Consider the following 10,439-nt stretch of genomic DNA (forward strand, 5'->3'; position numbering starts at 1 on the left):
TTTACAGAAGATTCTAGTATTGTCAATTCTTTCCCTTTTCCCTTTTTATCTTAAGTAGATTCTTCTTCCATACAATACATTCCAACCACAGTTTCCCTCCAACCCTCCAAGCTTGCCGTATGTCATCTTCCCCAGATCCACTTCCCCTTCTTCTTCAGAAAAGAGCAGACCTCCAAAAGGGAAACAAAACGAGTCAAGACAAATACTTCAAGTATCTACCATTCTTTTTTTTTTTTTAATTTTCGAGACAACAATTTTTGATTAAGAATTAAAATAACCTGGTGCTAGAGAAATTAAAAAAAAAAAAAAACCTGGTGTGGGGAATTCACAAGGATGACCTCAGCCAAGACTCCCAGCAATAATGGAGAGGGGCCTGAACAGGCCTTCTCCTGTGGTAGTCAGATTGGTGACTACCGTAATTGTCATCATAGAACCTTCATTCAGTTACTGACTAAAGCAGATGCAGAGATACACAGTTAAACAGTGGGCCGAGCTCCTGGACACCAGTGAACGAGAGAAAGAGGGATTATATGATCAAAAGCAGGGGTGGGTGAGTAAGATCATGATGGGGAAATTCACAGAGACAGCTGACCTACGCTAGTGGGAACTCTTGGACTCTGGATTGACAGCTAGAGAGCCTGCCTGGTACTGAACTAGACCCTCTGCTTGTGGGTGACAGTTATATTGCTTGGTTTGCTTGTCAGACCCCTGACAATGGGTCCCAGATTTACCCCTGTTGCATGTACTGGTTTTTTGGAGACATGCCTTGCTCAGCCTTAATGCAGTGGGGAAGGACTTGGCCCTGCCTCAATTCCATATGCCAGGCTTAGTTGATTTCCATGGGTGTCCTTACCATCTCTGAGGAATGGATGGGGGGTTGGACTAGGGAGTAGGTGGGAAAGAACAGGAGGAGGGGATGGAGGGAAACTGTGGTTAGTATGTAAATTAACAAAAAAAGAAAAAAGAAAAAACAAACAAATATTGAGTAAGAAAAATTATTATTAGTGAATGCCTGAACTTCATCATTTAGGTGATAAATCTAGAAAACTTGGGAAAGGGGTTAAAAAATGGGTTAAAAAATGAAACACCTAAAAAAAATGAAACATCTATAAAATAAATACAAAGACCAAGGAAAAGCCAACATTTTCTAGAGGTTCAGATAAAACCATAAATGAGTAGACTTGAGTAAACAAATAGAAAACCCTATTTCATAAAAGCCATATTTTATCAATGCCATATTTCATGATGACAAATGCAAGACTTATTGGTTATTCGACACACTGCTTAAATATTCCAACTTGGAATATATAGAAGGTATTCATACTAGCATGCCTTATCTTGGATTTCTAATTTTTAGACAGTGAAGGAGATATTGCCCTTGATTTGTTTTTGTTTTGCCACTGGGGATGACTGTATCTAATCTTGTCTACAAAAGTGTATACCAGATCATGTTGCTGTAAATGATCCTCTGAATACTTGCTGTTTCTGTGGCTGTGATATTCATCTTGTAAAGGTGCTAATGTTTGTTATGCCTTCCCATTCAGTGCCATTCTGCATTTCTAGGTTGCCTATTGACAGTTCTAACAATAGTTACATAGAATTCATGCGGACTTATTTTCTTATTTCTAAATAAGAGGAGAAAAAAGTGTATGTTCTATACTATACAACTTCTTTTTTCCCTCCTATTTCTTCTTTAAAAGTAGATCCTGAATTTTTCAAGTATTATAGTGGAACTAAATAATACTTCTAGAAAAATACATCTTTTTGCATTGTCTAGTTATATGTATTCCTCTGTAAATAAGCTTTGAAAAAGAAATTTTTTTGAAATCCACTTTTCATTCCACCTCACAAACCCAGTCAACTCAGAAAAAATTCCCAGTATTAAAAGCTACAATTCATTTAGTTTTCAGTAAATCCCTTCTATTTTTCAATGTATTACAATAATCTCCTTCTTTCCTCAGCCTGTCTATAGCAGAACATCTTTTATATTCAAGGATACAGTTTAATTTAATCTTTGCAAAGGCTTTACCCACAGCTGCCACATTTTAATAAAAGTTGTACAAATGAACTTTTGACTAATGTCAAAACAGAAAACAACATTGAATAGTGTATAATGATTTTTAAATTAACATTGGTTTGTCAGACTAAACATTGTACAAGGATTAATTGATGTCTTCGATGTATGAAGTATATTCAAATGCTCAAGAAAAAATTGGGTTGCTTTTGCTTCAGCTATACACTTTACATAATCACAGATACTTAAAGGAGCATAGCTTTCTATCTCATACTTTGCCTTACAAGTCAGAACAGAACCCATTGTATCCTATGCCCCAGGCCTGCAATTGTTATCTGGGACTTGAATCACATGATTAAAAGCAGAAAAAAAAATTCTTCGCAGACATACTTATAGATATGTCACATTTTCCAAGACCAACAGAAAGGTATTGTGGTGTCTTTGATTTGGATTTCCAATCAGTTTAAATAAGTCAGAAAAGCACAATAATCTCTCAATTTTGGTTTAAAAATCTTATCAGAAAACGTATCTTCTAAATATGTCATAACATGCATTGTCTCATGAGAATGTGATTCTTCAAAGTCAGTGAGTAAATCCACATTCCATATGTAAAGAGGCAGCCAGTCATCAACATCAGACTCAGACAAAGGTAGTACAGTTTTCAGATATATGCAACATTTCTCAGAGCTGTATCAGAATTACATACCTAGTCACTCTTAAAGTAGGTTTATGTGTGTACCCAGGTTGAAATATCTGTGTTTGTCAATCCATTTTTCTACCTATCTACCCATCTACCTATCTATATAATCTCTGTATACATGCATGCACACATGTATATAAGTCTAAATCCAAATTTATGTAAGATATATGTGAGTTAACACAGAACTTTACTTTTACTTACTATACTGAGGAGATGTCATTACTTTAAACTATTAGAAAATACATGAGTAAATAATTATAAATGTAGACAATTTTTAAAAAGCAGGCATTCTCTTAAATTAACATCTTGTTGATCTAGCCAAGTCCAAGCACTCGAGTTTCAAAGAATTCTGTTGAAGAATGGGAAAAAACTATGTAATTATAATTTAAGATCACAAACCAATATTAACATTTCCTTTCTAATTTTCTCTTCAATATTTTGCAGAGGACCCAGTGAAACTGAAATTGTAAGCAAGACTTTTGAAGAAGTCAATGAAATTAATACTCAAAATGTGTCACCTTTTCTGGAGAGTTTCCATTCAAAGAATAATAGTCTAACACCTAGCATGCTATTAAGTTTACCTCTTTTTGAGCATATATGTTTGAAACCTATCCACATACATTAAGAAATAGCATTTCAATACCATTTAATTTCCAGAAAATTAGAACTCACTGAATCTATTTTATGGAAGTAGATGATTAAAATGACCAAAATACTGCATTCCCCAACCTTCAGATAGAAGGAGAAATTAGACAAATGTTTCAGAAAGATGACAACCTTCCACCAGTATGTTTTTTAATTTCAAAGGAATAATTTTTATAATTATAATTCTCAGAGTCAGCAGGAGTTTATGGCATTTCAGAAAATCATTTGGCTATATTGATTCAGGCCAAAGTAGACAAAACAATGATTATGTACACATAAATCAAAGTACCCTGGAAATAAGTACACTTACTTCATCTGCTTATCCAGTATTACTTGTATAGCCTAAAGTCTTTATTCTTTTGATTAAAACTTGTCAATGAATCAAATTTGTACTGGCATAAGAGAATGAAAAGACTGTGTAAATAATTTGGAAGAAAAATAAAATTCTTAATATTGTGAAGTAACTTGGCAAAAATAGTCCATGCAGGTGTCTAGTTCAAAAATAACTTGCCTTTCTGTGGGTTGGATCATGGTTTGTGTCCCATTCTTATCATATATTATTCAACTGATGGACTTTAGAAATTTATTTATATTTTCTAGGACACAGTTTCAAAACCCCCCTCACCTCTGACACACATTTACTACCATGTTTGGTTCAGAGTGGGGTCTAAGAATTCTTTCCTTATTCTCTCTTTTTATGATAATTTTTCCATGTTTAGATTTTAAACAAACAACATTACTGAGCGCTCATCCATGTCACAAATGCCACTGATTTGATGTAAAATCCAATGTCGTCCATCTCTCTTCACTAGAATAATTTTGCAATCATCACATGCTTTAAATGTAGAATCATTTTATTATCTCAAATAAAAACAGTGTCATCAGTATACAATTTTTCTTCATTTCTACCCACATAGAAACTACAGGCAACCAGGGAATACTCAGAGCAGAAAAAATAAATGTCATATGAAGGGAAGAGCACAAGACCTGGTTGTCCAGTATCAAATGGATAGCCTTGAAAGCAGATATACAAGTAACAGTATACAGACCCATCAAGGTGCAGTCATGTATTTAAGGTGATGAATATGTATAGGTATATGTGTATTCATGTAATACCTACATACACCTTAATGTTGCTAGAGCAATTAATGAAGAGGCTATGACTTTGAGAGAGAGCAAGAAATAGCATATGGAAAGGTTTGACTGGAAGAGGTAAATTACATAATTACATCAAAATCTCACAAAATAAATAGTTTTAAAAAACTGTCAGTGTCTACAAACCAGGAAATTTTGGTTCTATAGCCAAGACAAAGAAGCATTAGTGTACTTGATGTCTAAATTGATACATTCTACCTGGTATCCTGAGACTGAATAGATACATTTGATGAAGTTAAAAAATAAAAAATAAAATTTAGCTAGCACCGATCTATAAATATTGATTCCCAATAATGTATACATACATACATACATCAATGAGGAAACATATGCAGGATATGTAATAACTCTCCTTTTAACTGTGACAGCTTCCCCGGAGTAGGACCAAGGAATACTGAGCTAGGTCTCTTCACGTTTGTTAAGGCTTTATCAATATGGCAAGATTTCACCTAGGAAGTTCATATGAAGCCCACAGAGGTTATTTGAAGAATTTACTTTTTTTACAGTTATTTGGAGGAGAGTTCATACTTGCCAGCTCCTGACTAAGAACTGCTTTAAGCAGCCAGAAAAGCCTAGCACTCTCTTCCATAGGCACTGAATACCAAAGTTGTTTCTTTTCTTCAGTCAGCTGGACCCTGATTTTTCTCTTCTGTCCTTGCAGGCTAATAAGATGGAGTCTTTGCAGCGTAATAGACTCAGAAGAGTACCTAATCGGGGATAGATTACACACATAACATCACAAAATTTCTTCACAAGAGGAAACAATTATAAAAGAAAAGTAAATAAGGAAATGAACATATAAAAATTGTCCTTATTATATATACCACAGATAAGAAGAAACAAAACCTACTTCTTGATCTGCAGCCTTTGAATTCTTAGTCATAATAGATTTCCTTTGTCAAATATGTAATGTTTGTGAGTTCTCTAATCCTCTGCAGTTCAAAATAAAGTAAATAAAAATATGAACTAATTGGGAAACTCATGTCAGTATAAATACAACACACAGTGAATGAAGATCATTTTCAAAAACGCAAGAGTAGGACTGCTTGGAGATGAAGCAATGGAGCAACTGGGGTTATGTCTTCTCATCCTGCTGAGTGGAAAACCCTTATGAGGTTGGAATGTGGAAGTGGGCTTCAGTGGTATGCAATAAAAAGCTGGGTGACTCTGGGACAATGTTAGTAGATTTATGCTTCTTAGTTAATATTTAAATGTCTTCCATATGATAGAGTACTGAAACCCAGCACTTTTAGAAGCCCATCCTGAAGTTTCCAATGTTTCAATGATATCATGAGTGTGAGATAGGTTATATAATTTAGCTGTAACCTGTGTGGGAGAATGATAACACTTATTTGAAGCATTATGTTAATTAAGAATTAATCATGCAATGTGCTAAGTATATATCTATCACATATTATGTAACTGTCTATCATGTTTATTGTTCCATATTAAACTGTTACCCGTTAAAATCATTTTAACATACATTTTTTATAATTTCAGGGATGAAGTTATTTACCAAACCTCAAAGTGTATCTTTAGAGACATCATTTCTGAGGCTAAAACCAGAGTATCCCTAAATAATTAAAAGTATTGAAATAATCACACCAGGATTGTTGAAATAACAATTTTGTATACAGTATTTTAAAAACCCATATCATTAATTAAAATTTTATTTGTTGCCTTCTTAATCATATGACAATACTTCAGTAAGTAGCTGTCTTACAATTTTTTTCAAAAGGCAGTGTTTATATCAAAGTGAATTAAGGTGCTGATTATTATAATGAATTTGGTCAGGAACTTGCTTAAGCAAAAGGAGAGAAAGTGGGAAGTAGCCTCGAACCTATTGGCCCAGGAGACTACTCCCTAAATAGAACAGTGATAGCATAGACCCTGAGAGCAACAAGAAATAAATGGGACCTCCTGAAACTGAGAGACTTCTCTAAGACAAAGGACACGGCAAACAATACAAAACAACAGTCTATAAAATGGGAAAAGATCTTCACCACTCCCATATCTGACAGAGGACTGATTTCCAAAATTTCTAAAGAACCCAATAAACTAGACACCAAAATACCAAATAATCCAATTAAAAATGGGATGAGAGCCAAACAGAGATTTCTCAACAGAAGAAAATGGTTGAAAGACATTTAAGGAATCTTTCAGCATCTTTAGTCATCAGGGAAATGTAAATCAAAGTGACTCTGAGATATCATCTTACACCTTTCAGAATGGCTAAGATCAAAAAGATTGAGGAAAGTTTATGTTGGGGAGGATGTGAGTGAGGGGAACACCTCCACTGCTCTTGGGAATGCAAACTTGTATAGCCACTATAGAAATCAGTATGGCGGTTTATTAGAAAATTGGGAATTAATCTACCTCAAGTCCCAGCAATATCACTCTTAGGCATATATCCAAGAGATGCTCAATGATAACACAAGGACATTTGCTTAGCAATATTGATAGCAGCATTATTTGCAATAGCTGAACCTGGAACAACCTAGATCCCCCTCAACTAAAAAATGGATAAAGAAGATGTGGGTATATTTAAACAATGGAGTATTACTCAACTTTAAAAACAATGACATCACAAAGTTTGCAAGTAAATGGATGGAACTAGAAGAAACCATTCTGAGTCAGGTAACCCAGACTAAGAAAGATAAACATAGTATATACTTTCTCATAAGCAGATAGACTATATAAACAAGCAAATGAAAATCAGACTACAATCCACAGCTCCAGAGAAATTAGAGCCTTCTGTCAGAAATTAATAGAACCAGATGCAAATAGCCAGAGCCAAGAACTAGGCCGAACTTTGGGAATCTAGGTAAAGAGAGGGATCAGGGAATACATGAGCAAATGAGATCAATATATTCAGTCAGCTGAACCAATCTTATGGAAACGCATGAATCCTGGATGGACAACTGTGTAGCCTCTAGGGTCCAAAATAGGTCCTCTGTTTCTGGGAGTCAATAGTAAAGCTTGGGCTACCTGAGGGGCCCCCGACTGTGGAACCAGGATCTATCCCAGGTGCAGGAACTAGCCTATTAGAGCCCATTCCCTACGATAGGATGCCATACTCAGACTTAATGCAGAAGAGAGGGACTCGATCTTTCTCCAAATTAATTTGCCAAACTGTGTTGACACCCCATGGGAGGAGTAGATAGGTGGTGGGTGATAGGGAGCTGGAGAAGACATGAGAGGGAGAACCTTGGTTGGAATCTAAAATGAATTAAAAAAATAAATGTTTAAGAAAAGAGATAGGAAAAAAAAGTGAGGAAGAAAATTTGGTGACATCAGGTATAACAATGTCATTAGAACATATTTTTTTGAACTTCTGATATTTGACATATCACAGTGTTGTCATTAGACTATATCAGAGAATATTTTATAATTTATTTGTAATTAGTTTACAGGAGATAACAATGAGCTATTTAAATTTTTAGAAGAAATTTCAGGGGCAATAGCTAAATCTCACTGATAGGACATCAAATCGCCCTATATTTTTTGCTAAATTTTGTATGTTTTAATACAAAATTTTAATGGTAATTTTCCTTGAACAATGAGTAAAAGTATTTTCCTGCTATTCTATTCAAGGCTTCCCCTGGTGATCATTATTAAGGATATTTAGTAACAACATTAGGGAAAATCAGAATAAGTGAATGTTTGAAAAACTGGGCAAAATATGTGATGTGGCATTGTTCCTGATATTGTAATACACAGATGATATAAACACATACATGAACACACAGATTATTTTAGTGAAAAATAAATAGTTTGGTAAAATTAAAGTCTAGGACTTAGCAATTTATCAGATATATGAAGAGGAAAAGGTTACACATGCCTTCTACTTTTCTGACATAAAATTGAAAATAGATACAGAGTTTTGATATTTTCCCCATGTTACAGGTAATCCTTTAGTTCCCTCTAACACTACTAGTAGAAATAATACAGTTATATTTTTAGTTTCCTCCAATACTACTACTGAAACTACATGTTTTAAATAATAACATTCTGAATATTTGTTCAAATACAATCCATTTTGCAAATGAAAAAGAAAGTTAAGCATCATTTTCCTTTCTGTTTTTCTTGAATTTAAACTTTGAACCTTAGAACCATTTATTGCTTGAATGAGTGAATTATGTTCAAGGACCAAGTATCCAAAATCATAAAGCTTTCATGAGTTTTTCAAATGTCCTAAATCAATGTAGAACAATCAAGACAACTGAACTATAAAATGAACGTTGTGCAGCCTTGACTTGATTTTGTTTGGATGTTGTATTCAATATTTATCCTCCTGAGAGAATAAGGAATAGTCATAAATCCAATAATTCCCATCTGCACATAAGTGAACTATCTTCATTTTGATCAAAGATTGCTTTCATTATGGGAGAGAGTATTCATTTTAAAAAAAGTGAAATGTGATTTTTAACATTAATTCACCTTAATTTCCCATCTTCATAACTTGCTAACAATAAAGCAAATACTTAGAGAAAATTTACAATTTTTTTAAGATCCTAGGTATACCAAATGCATCCCGCTCAATTTTCCATGAGCAATGAATAAAGTATTTTCCTGACTATTCTATTTATCACCACCTCGCATCTTTCCTGTGAAAGCCAGATATGTATTGGACCACAGGGGAAACTAGGGTTCATTTGCTTCAGTCCCAAAGCCACCCGATGACCAGAGAAGGATTTGTATCCTTTTCTTTTCTACATATGTTTCTTTCTTCCTGGTCATTTCAGGCTTTATGGAGCCCTGTTCTGTACTTCTAGGCCACTTCCAGGATTCTGTTCCTGATTTTGTTAGAATATTAGAAATAATAGTTTTAGAATTTATCTCTATTTTATTTTAAATATGGATGAACAACAACATTCCCTTTTAATTTTATAGAAAACTGAGGCAGGGTATTGATTTAGTGATGAACCTAGTCTTTGTGTGAAGAAGGATGTACCTCGTGTACATATCATTTCTGAGAGCACACATGAGAGAATGCTCTAGATTTTATAGTCATGTCCTTCCTTTACTAACAACCAATACTCACTGAATCTCCTAAATCTGTAGTATGAATATAAAACTTGTTATCAACTTAGGAAAAACATGGATTTGAAATAATTTCATATACTTTGCTAGGATTAGGAGATTATACATGTTACATTCTTGAATTCTTAAAAACTGCAATAGTGGACATTAAACCAGTCTTTTTCTCATGTAATTGATTTATAATGAATTAATTTAATAGGAAGATATATGTTATTATTAAAAGGTAAATTATTAAGGCAAAGGTGATAGAAGGTCTTCAGTTCAATAATTTTATGTAACATTGTCTATATCTTTCCATAAAATTTATAATTATTTATGGTATCAAAACTTGAAAGTTCACTGAAGCATCTTAATAAGTAAAGACAAAGAGTAAAAAAATTTTAAGGGGCTAATAGACGTCTTTTAAAATTTCTATTAACATACAGTTTTCTAAATAGTTATATCAAAATTTTACACAGTAGACTTGCTATTGTGTATATTGTCTAAGATTCATTTTCCTATTTTAGAACTATGTAGAAATCTATCCAGTTTTTGTAATTTGGGGAAATGTTGGCACCCAGCTCCCTGCTGCCTGGCTAGCTTATGCCCTAAATATTCACACAGAGATCTGTTTTAATTAAATTGCTGCCTGGCCCATTAGTTCTAACCTCTTACTGGCTAGCTTCTACATATTGATTTAACCCATTTCTAATGATCTGTATTGTCACTTGACGGTGGCTTACTAGGATGAGTCTAACTGGCATCACTCTCGAAGAGGAGAGCCATGGCGTCTGCCACACTGCCTTCTACCCAGCATTCTGTTCTGTCTGCACCACCTACCTAATTTTTTGCCCTATCAAAAAGCCAAGGCAGTTTCTTTATTTAACCAGTGAAATCAACACA

The 10,439-nt window shown here is 34.1% G+C and overlaps 1 pseudogene; it reads left to right on the forward strand.

The window, feature by feature from the left end:
* Positions 1-333: 333 nt before the first annotated feature.
* Positions 334-10,439, forward strand: part of LOC106144111 — a 23,962-nt pseudogene continuing 13,856 nt past the window's right edge.

This window comes from Microtus ochrogaster, linkage group LG1 (assembly GCF_000317375.1).
Source record: "Microtus ochrogaster isolate Prairie Vole_2 linkage group LG1, MicOch1.0, whole genome shotgun sequence".
NCBI lineage: Eukaryota > Metazoa > Chordata > Mammalia > Rodentia > Cricetidae > Microtus > Microtus ochrogaster.